The 10148-nt window shown below is 41.8% G+C and overlaps 1 non-coding gene across 1 annotated transcript; it reads right to left on the reverse strand.

The window, feature by feature from the left end:
* Positions 1–283: 283 nt before the first annotated feature.
* Positions 284–386, reverse strand: LOC147898257 (U6 spliceosomal RNA). Its single transcript, XR_015541618.1, has one exon. It is a non-coding gene; the product is annotated as a U6 spliceosomal RNA (small nuclear RNA).
* Between the last annotated feature and the right edge of the window lie 9762 nt (positions 387–10148).

Here is a 10148-nt window from a genome sequence, read left to right on the forward strand (position 1 = left end):
AGTGGGAATGTGTGTGAAGGATCTAAGTATGGCTCTAGGCTAGTTTTATAACTATATATGGTGTTGTCATGGGCAGTCTGCCCTTCTTTGTTGTAATTTTGCTCTTTTTGTAAATAATAAGCCGACATGTTCGGCAAATTTTCTCTAAAACGGAAGTAATCTCGCTGCTTCTTAGAAGGGACTGCTATAATGTGTTAGAGATCTATCTAAAATCAACTACTTTTATCGTAATAGAAACTAAGGTTCACACCAAAACTCGGAGAGGAGGGCGGTCAAACATCAAAAAAATTTGGACCATTTCTCGATTTGTGCGTGTCATCCTTGCGCAGGGGCGATGCTAATCTTCTCTGTATCGTTCCAATTTTATCAGATGTCTCCGAAGAGACATGAGCGAGGCGGGGTCTCCTGGTCTTATAAACCGTGTTTGCACGCTGACTCAAGTCTATGTGGGATAAAGGGGCTTGCTCCTTCGTACACGTGGCGGCACCAGCCAAGTTCTTCATGTCTTTTTTTTTTGCGTTCATCAGAAACGTCGGACCACAAGCATGCAACAAACGGGTCAGCACACAGACAGCTGCATCTTCTTCGACTTCTCTTTCAACCTTGCGCTATTGATTCTTGCACAGATAGCATGGAACGCTCAATTCCGTATTTTCTTTTGGCATATTCCGCATCCAAACACGGAGATTAATCACCCAACATGCGTCGTTTTCCCCTTTTTATCTCCTGCTTTTGCACCAGGGATGCGACACCAGCAAGGAGTCCGCACCAAGCAAGCCACCTTTTCCATTCAAAGCATCAGACTAGACTTTCAGCAGCCCAAAGCCACCTCACTTCAGCCCCTCTGTACCACACCAGATCCGCCCCCTCTCCACCATTGTAAACAGCCCGTTCAATGCAGTAATACAATGTTCCATGGACAAGTTCGTGGTCAGAAACTCCTCACCTTCGCTGATGCAAGAGTTTATCTCTGTCAGTGCAGCCAAGAGAGCTCAGCTCACACTCCACTAAAGAAAAGGTGGACCTGACCTGACCCGGAATGCAGGATTCTGTCAAGAGCAACAAGAAGGCGACGGAAGCTACTTTGAAGGGGTCTCCAATTGGGTAGATAGCCGGACTCTCCCATACAGGCAGCAACGGACATTGTTCTACATGCTCGCTGGTGGCACCACTTTGAAGTTCAATGGACATGGCTTTTGGTTCCTATGGCCATCACCGCTAGAGAACCCTCGAATTGAGCTTCTCTTGGGATCTTTGCTACCCAGCAAGCATATGCTTATTGGCTCAAAAGGCCACGGAGGAAGAGTTGGAAATCCAGTTAGAGGACTTGCTCTTGCTTACAGCAGGGTCATATTGCCCAGCCATTCTCCATACACACCTTCTCTACAAAAAGTAGGCCATGATGTGCTAGGGCTACCACGCTCTCAATTGTCAGTTTTCGATGCCTAAGATGGACTATATTTCTGGGATGGCTCAATGGAGCTAAGATGGTTTAACAAATGACTTGAAGAGTCGATGCCATCAGATTCGGAATCGCAAAGAGACCAAGGTAGGCCTACCTCCCTCCATCTCCATCATTGAAGATAAGAGTCCAGCTGTCTCTGGCTATTATAACGAGAAGGGCCAGTATGAGTTCGTGGTAATGCCCTTCAGATTCATCAGTGGTGCAGCCAGATATTTCTCAAGGTACAGGTCAAAACCTTTCAACTTGTTGATGCTCCGTCAGACTTCCTAATACTGCAGCCAACTGCTGCCCTTGGATGCTCAGCGGTGATTTGGTTCACTGCTCCTATCGCTGCCTCAAACTGAGCTTAGCTCCTGGAGGGTCAATGGTGCTCACATGAATCATTGGGGTCTGTATAGATGAGAGGGACTCCGTCTGTCCGCCCAGAATCATCACACACTGGCCAGTCTGTAAAACAGCTGACTGACAGACCCTATGCTCTGTCAAAATGCCGACTGATCTGTGGTTTTGACAACAGACCGCCCTCTTTGGCCCATGCAAAGGTTGGGTTTATAAGCCCCATGTATAGGCCCTTGTTTGGGATCCCATGTGCCCCAGCGTCAGCCAATTAATAGAGATGTTTTGGAGCATCCAAAGGGATCTATAGCCGTGGCTGCCACACAAGCAGGCAGCAAGCTTGCTCCCTAAGCAGTGCGATAGCAGACAAGTAGCACTGAATTTGGGCCCGTCTTGTCCAGTTTAGGCAGCATGTCAAGGGGGTGGATCAGCCTCTATCAGGGCTATCTCGCCTTGCTAGGTAGGTCTACAAGGGACCGCCGACTGTCTAGCGGACAGCAGATCGAGTATACAGCATCCGCAGCGAAAAGCCCCAAACCCAGTAGCAAGCACTTGCAGCCCATGGGGGCTCCTCTCTTTCTAGCTTTCGGTTAACTCAACATGTAAGCAAGCCTTCCACTACTGAAAGTAGTGCTTATGACATGAGCATGCTTCAGGTGAGTTAGTAGTGTGGCTAGTGCCTGCTACATTGGTATTGTATCGTTGCTTACAAGTAGCTGGCATGCTTCAACCCAGCGACAAGCAGCTGGCATGGGCCAGATTCAGCCATGGGGAGCAGGGTCGAGCACGAGGGATGCGACAGCAGCAAAGAGCAGGCTTCAGTCCGCACCAGGACCAAGAGACATGCCAAGAAGGCCCTCATATAGACCATCTGATACATCTGATAGGTTGTCGGTGGTAGGGCAGTACATAAGCTTGATGATGCCCTCGATAATGAGCTCTCAAACAGAGTGGTAATAGACCTCAATGTGCTTTGTCCATGCATTGAACACGGGGTTCTTTGTGATGGCAATGTACTCTGGTTGTTGCACATGACAGTCGTCGTCTCCTCCTGAAGCACGTCCATATCCTCCAAAAGCTATCTGAGCCACAATGTCTCGCATGCTGCCGTGCACCTAGCTCTGTACTCCACTCTTGTAGATGAAAGGCCAACTGAGGGTTGTTTCTTGCTTAGCCCTGAGATGGCCCCTGATGCAAGTACAAAAACCGTAGCCCGTGGTTGATCGCCTGGTATCTGCGTCACCTGCCCAATCAAAATCACAGAATCCGCCCAACTCCACCCTTGTTGTATATGTGATGCCATAGGTGGATGTACCCTTCAAGTATCATGATACCCCTAAACCTGCCCTCCAATGATTCTCCCTGGGCAGAGAACTGATAGAGTAGCCCTATAGCATAGGAGATATTTGGCCTGGTGTTGCTAAGGTAGAGCAAGCTGCCCACCATCCTCTGATACTGTTTGGCATCCTTCCTTGTCTCCTTTTTTACCTTGGTCTTCCATTCTTTAAACTTCTTGAAAGCTTGAGATTTCCTGGACAAGAATGCTAGAGTCCTCGTGTCCATTATGTGGTGTGCATTTGGAACTTTTAAAACTTATCGTTGACCTACAACCGTTGGTCTCTAGTAGACAAAGAGTTACAAGATTCTTATAGAGGAAGGAGTTTGGTAGCCAAAAATTGCACTTTGTACCTTGGGGAACCAATTTATACTCCCAGTAAACCCAAGTCATACGACTGAAATCATCAATCAATAAGAGAGAGTAGCTTGAACTTGCGAATGAGTTTGTTGACATGGGCCCACCTATGTCAGAATAAACCGACTCCAACGGTTCCTTCGCCCTTGATGTGGCCTTTTATGGGAATCTTTCCCAGTGTTACTTGTTCTCCAAGCAAGCTCTCTAGACTTTGTTAGTGCTTGCAATCGGTGGAAGTCCATCCACACTGTGTGACTTCTGCATCTCTGTCAGAGTGCCATAGTTGACATGTCCGAATCTCTCATGCCACAACTACTAGCATCCATGGTCCATGGTCACCATTTAAAAAAACTAGATCATCTTGTAACATGTCCTCATTTTGCTTGTGAAGAACTAATCAAAACCAATCTTGATAACTAATTAAATTACCAGAATGTCAATATTAACATATCCATCTAAGATAACTAAATTTTCCCCCCTTGAAAAAGACTTCTATTAAGTATGAAAAATACCTACGTGAGCAAGCTCACAGTAGAAATACATCATGTTGTACATGAGCAAACCCTCCTAAAATAGGGAACAGAAAACTCAAAATGATCTGGAAAGAAACCAAGGTTGAGGCTGAAAGTGCCATCTCAACCCTACTGTAGTCTCTAAGAAAAAGGGAAACCCCTCCATTCTCTAAGGAATATAACCCTCTTGGCTAAGGCTGCCCGGGAAGAACCAATTAAATTAACCATTGCCATATAAATTAACTAAGATAACTAACTAAATTAACCATTGCCATATAATCAAAATCTTCTTTAGCTTCTCTCTAGTCAATGCCTTTGTTTGTCTTGTATTTGATGATTTAGTTTCTTAGGTGCTAGCATCAATCATCTATTTCTTGGAGGCAAATTCCATATAATTTTCCCTCTCTCTTGTTATCACTTGTGTAGATATGAAGTACCATGGGAAATTAGAAAGCTTTGATTTTTTCAGTAAATGCATGGTAGATGGCAACAGTGGGATTTGCAATTTTCTTTCCAGCTCTTGCAGTATTTTGGCATCTCCTATATCCTTTTCTCTTTCACCAAATGAAAGATATACCTTAAATGTAAACAACATCACAATAGCAATCATGTAAGAAGTGAAAACCTAAAAACACTGTCCATTTCTTGAAGTAGTAAACAACATTGTGACATAGACATATTAAGGACAAGGACTATGCTTACCTAAAGGCCACCCTATTTGATATGAAGTTAAGCTTTGATAACTTTTGAGGGGTGCATGTCCTTTTCTTCCCACTTTGATATCTACTTTACCATGCTTGGCTCACATTAATGTGGAGAACATGTCCTTTTTGCCCTCAAATTTGATACTTTTCAAGTATTTCTACAATGTACAGCCATGAAGTATAGCTACTGGATGAAGCATGCTTGATACTGTACACAAGTTCTTCAAGACCCCACAATAACAAAATCTAAACTTTTTCAAGGTATAACTCTCTTGCATTGAGCCATACATGTTGTGCACACAAGAATGACTTCAATTTTGCTAGGAAACTTTTCTAGATTTGAGAAAAAGGTAGCCACTGCAGTGAATGATTTCATAATGAAGGAGCAAAACATAGCTACACTCTATCAAGTCTCCACATCAAGCATATGATACATGTCTTTCATGACTCTATTTGACTCTAGTAATGATAAGAACATCAGTTTTTTTCTCCATTCTAAATTACTAGGTTTATGATCTTAGGTTTCTATAATTTCACAATTGTATCAGGACTGTCATACCAAAGGGAAAATAATCTTGACCTCAACACCAGGCTTAGGACTAAGACAAATCAATACCTGCAAATCCTTGATGCTAATACGTGTTAAAAGCAAAGTCTCTATGTATGAAAATGAAGCCTCCACAAATTGCACAAAGGCTACATTGCCCATCCTATTTGAAATCCATTTTAGGATTAAACCACCGATCAACCGGCATGTGACCCATCTCCTAGAAAAACCAAAAACATATTCCGACATGGAGCATGTTACTTGCCAAAGCCAGCAAATAGCATACACAATGAGCCTTTCTATTTCTTTTCTTAGTTCCAAGGGGATATTACTTACTACATTATTCATTTCTCTCTTTCATTTTAAATTGTATTCAATTTTTTTGAACATAATCAAGAAAGGTATCAATGCAAACCTTATTGAAATATAAAGTAAGTAATATTTTACGTGCAATACAAGATGTGTGATGTAGCTGATACAAGAGACACTATGCCTTTTTTGCCTTCTCTTGTTTTTCACTCCACTTCTCTACTTTGGTGGACTCCTTACAAGCCAAGGCACTTCAAGTCACATTGCATATGTTATTAGGATTGATAAGGGTGTCACTCAAGCTTGGCTTGATGAGAGCATGTTTATTAAGTCTGCAAGGAAGATTGTACAATGACACAACACAAAATTAGCCCAAAATTAGTTGCTTAGTTCAATAGCCTTGCTATAGATGTAATTGCAATGAGGGATTGAGATTGTCTCATACAAGCTCACTCTTGGACGTCTAGACAAGATTGCAAACTTGTTTATCCTCCTTGAATCAATCAAGGTAGACATGACCAAATTTGTCTCCCTATATGCCTCATCCAGTGATGAAAGCCATGCCATTGATCTATGATTGCCTCCCCACACATAGAATAGTTTCCTTAACATGAAGTTCATCTCCGTCTCACTCAATGAACCATAGCATGGGGACCATGCTTCGAAGCATCGTTGCACGGATAATTCCCATCTTCCGGAGCATCACCCCAATTCCCATTCTCCTTCCATCCCTCCCGAACAGAATTTGGCAGGGTGGACCTTTCACTCCCTTCGCCATAGTGCCGCGGGATGCCTTCACTTGGGACTAAGAGCACGGGGAAATAACAATCTCAGCAAGGGCCAGACATAAAGATTAAGGGGCCCCTACTCATCCTTGATATCCTTCCACAAAGGAGCCATGAATCTCTAATTGTATCAGACACAATTGTTTCCTCTCCATCACATTGCAAAGGGAAACAATAAATGCACTTTTCTCTAGTACGTTCTCATATTGAAAAGCACTTTTTAGTGAAGCAACATCACTCTTAAGACCTCTAACCAAGCTACATAAAGAAATCAAAGGACACTTGTTTGAGCTCAAAATTTTTCACCTAGACATGTTGCCATCTCCATGAATTGACTAGATGTCAATGTCAATCAATGTCTATCAAATCAAGACCGAGGTTTTGTCCTCCTCAACATTAATCCCAGGAGAATGTTTACCTACCACAATAAGATTATCTAGCTTCACATTCTAGCAACCATATCCTGACTAGAAAGGGCCTCAAGCAGCTATCCACTGAAGCATCATTTTTTTTTGTCCCTCCCCCCCACTCTGGGGGAGACTATGTAGGAACTCTTTCTCTTAACTTAAAAGAACTCTTATTTCCACCTCTCATCTTCCTATTAAATAAAAAACACAACCTCAATAGAATGTATAACAAGTGAAAATTTCTTAAAATTGGAAACTTATTCCCAAACCCTAAAATCAAAATCTACTATCAAGAGATATCTAGCAACATTTTAGAGAAATTTAAACCATTTTTAATGTATCACGTAAGGCTTGAAGAAGAGAGCATCAAAATAAAATCCCACATCCCAAAATTCATTATCTTGCTTTTACATGTATGGTATGATTCTTCACTTAATTGCATTTACATGTGAGGATGATAGAGAAGATTTGAATCGTATATTAGATATTATTTGTATTCGACATATGTATATAAAAAACATGTTAGCTAGGCTGGCTGGCAAGTAGTTTCTTTTTCTAGTATTTCTGCTAGGATCAGTGATGCTTAGTTAACTGATTTGTATGCTTGCTTTTTTCAAGCATGGTTTTTTCTCTAGGGGAAGGGGGGGGGGGGGGGGGTGTAGGGACATTGTAAAACCAAATACCCTTATAGAACATATGGTGTGGCCTTTTAAAAACAATGGCATTCAGGACTCATATGTGGAGTGAGATATACTACTAAAATTAAATTTATGCACATGAACTCACATGTTCAATGGCATGCAGAATTCAAATTTAAGGCATGCAAAATTAAATTCAAGGCATGTAGACCTGCACACCTAATGAAATTTCCTTGATATATTTATGGAATAAATGCCCTTATGCATTTAAGGCATGTTACCCTTGGCATACCATTGTGATTTCAAGGCATCTGAACTTTGAGATGTCAATGGAATACCAAAAAATAAATATAGTGTATGCTATTTGGGGTTTTTACATAGTGCCCCCCACTTGCCGGGTCTTCTAGCCAACTGCTCTCTTCCAAGAAGCTACAATGATCATCAACCATCCTCTCATCTAAGAAGCTTCTCATGATCAATAGCCTCACTTTTGAGAAGCTGCAATGATCACATGGACCCACTAGCATATGTATGGGCAACTAGCACTGGTTTTTTTGAATTTCTTGCCTCAATCTAATTGATTGCTCCTCTACTCCAAGGGAATATACATGCACATCCTCTTCTCGAAAGGATTTTGAAAGCATCTATATTGATTTTCCACATATTTGCATGGCAACCTAAGAAAAAATGTATGATACACCTTGGGATACTTCTATGGGCACCCATGAAGTGTTCATTAGACATTATGGAATAGAAATGAATCTTGGGTTTGCAAATTGTTTTCTCCATTCTCTCATGGACCATGGGATCCATTCATTTCTAGACTTGGAGGAGCTTCCCAAAGGAAATGACATTCGCCCTCATGCTAGAAGCTGCTAGCAGAGTAACCATTCAAGGGTTTGTCTTCACTAAAATTTACAAAATCTCGTACTGGTGTCTAAAAGATCTTGTGAATATGATGGAGAGTAAGCGAAATCACCATGTGAAGGTGATTTTGTTCTTCTATGATGTGAGACCCAAAGGTTTGCAGAAGGAAGACAATGAGACATTTGCACACTATTTCATAGACCATTTGGAGAAGTGCAAGCATGAAGAGGAGGATGTCAAGTAGTTGAAAGATGCTTTGAGGGAGGCGTCATGGGTCGAGAGCTTCCGGCTGGATACCTATAATGGATAAGCAATTGAATTGAGCTTTGTTTTTTCATATGTTCAAGAGAGCCCATAGCTTTTGATTTCATATTAACTCCTCTGAGTAGCTCGTCGACTTGATGCTTCCCTGTGGCCCAAGAAGAACCTCGCTAAAGATGATGCTGACTATCTAGGTTTGGATTTAGGGAATAGTAGCACTATCTGGTTAGTTTTGATAACTAGCTGGTTAGTTTTGAATGACCACTCCTTGCTATTTAATGGCTACTCCTGGCTAAATTTGTTGAAGGGTGGCTCATTCCTTTCAGTTATCAAAGGCTATATTACTGCAAATGTTTCATCAAAAGGTCCAATACTCTTCGTACTCAAATATATGCAAGAACCTATGTGGAGGTGTGAAGGGACATTATAAAATATCTCGTACGAGGATAAGGGAGAAGATATATGAGTGCATTTCCATGAGGCAGGAAGTCCCTAAAGGGATTGGGTTGGACGCCATGGTCACAATGTCCAAGAGAGGTTTTCTTTCCATGAGAAGGAAAGTATTTACTTTCTTCTACTTTGGGATTGGCAAGGCCACCCTTGCATGAGCTATTTAGAAGAGATCTGACGTTTAGAAAAGATCTGGTCGTAAGTATGAGCTGGATCAGAGCAGATCAGAAGAGAAAGTGTATGAAGGACAAAAATATGTGGTTGTGAAGGACATGCTGACGGACAAGCCCTTCAAGAAGTTCTTAGCTATTCAACATTAAATGGAGTGAGTGCTAGCATGTAGGCCGACTGGGGTTACAAAGAAGAATTTCTTGGTGCACATTGCCCTGTATCCTGCTGTGAGGTGATGAGAGGAGCATCCAAATAGATTGTATTTTTATCATATAGATACTTCTTGTGGCTCTTTCGAAACTACTTTGTACGAGATGGTGTCTAAGATACATGGCAATATTGCAAGAGATTGTATGGGGTAGCTAAGATAGCAGGCTATTATATCAGTATAATTATATGATCTTTGCTTAGTTGGTATGAAATTTTAATAAAATCAATCGGTATCTTGGGAGCTTACTTGGCAATTCGAATAACATTTGCACACATACAATTTATTTGGCTTTTTGGAGTTCATTATAGTGTCCTAACTTGGTGTCTACCTATGAGTGACAAAAGTGTTGTGGAACCTATGAGTGACAAAAGTGTTGTGGAAGCAGGGCCTGATAGTTGCTTTCTAACGAGAGATGTTCAACTTTCCATAGTACAATTGTGATCCCATCGAGTTGAAGCTTGCATTAAAAGATGTACCAGAACTCGAGTTGCTCAAGGTAGAGGTATTGGAGGGCAGTGACAATCTTCCAAAGCAAGAACTATAGTGGGGCTAATGAGCGATCCAAGAGAGTTTGGAGAGTACTAGGCATGTGCGGTGAAGAGATGGATAGGGACGATGGTGGAAGCACATCTAGGAGTGGAGACCAACAAAATTCTTTTAGAGGTTGCAAAGGATTGCAATGGAAAACTTTAATCTTACCAGAAAGCTTTCCTAGGATCAGCTGATTGCAATTACCAGGCACAAATGCAGAACCAAGGGTGAATAGCTTTTGATACCACTTCCAGCCTATGT

The sequence above is a fragment of the Dipteris shenzhenensis genome, chromosome 9 (genome assembly GCF_047967505.1).
Source record: "Dipteris shenzhenensis isolate YYH24624 ecotype China chromosome 9, Dip_SZ_1.0, whole genome shotgun sequence".
NCBI classification, from domain to species: domain Eukaryota; kingdom Viridiplantae; phylum Streptophyta; class Polypodiopsida; order Gleicheniales; family Dipteridaceae; genus Dipteris; species Dipteris shenzhenensis.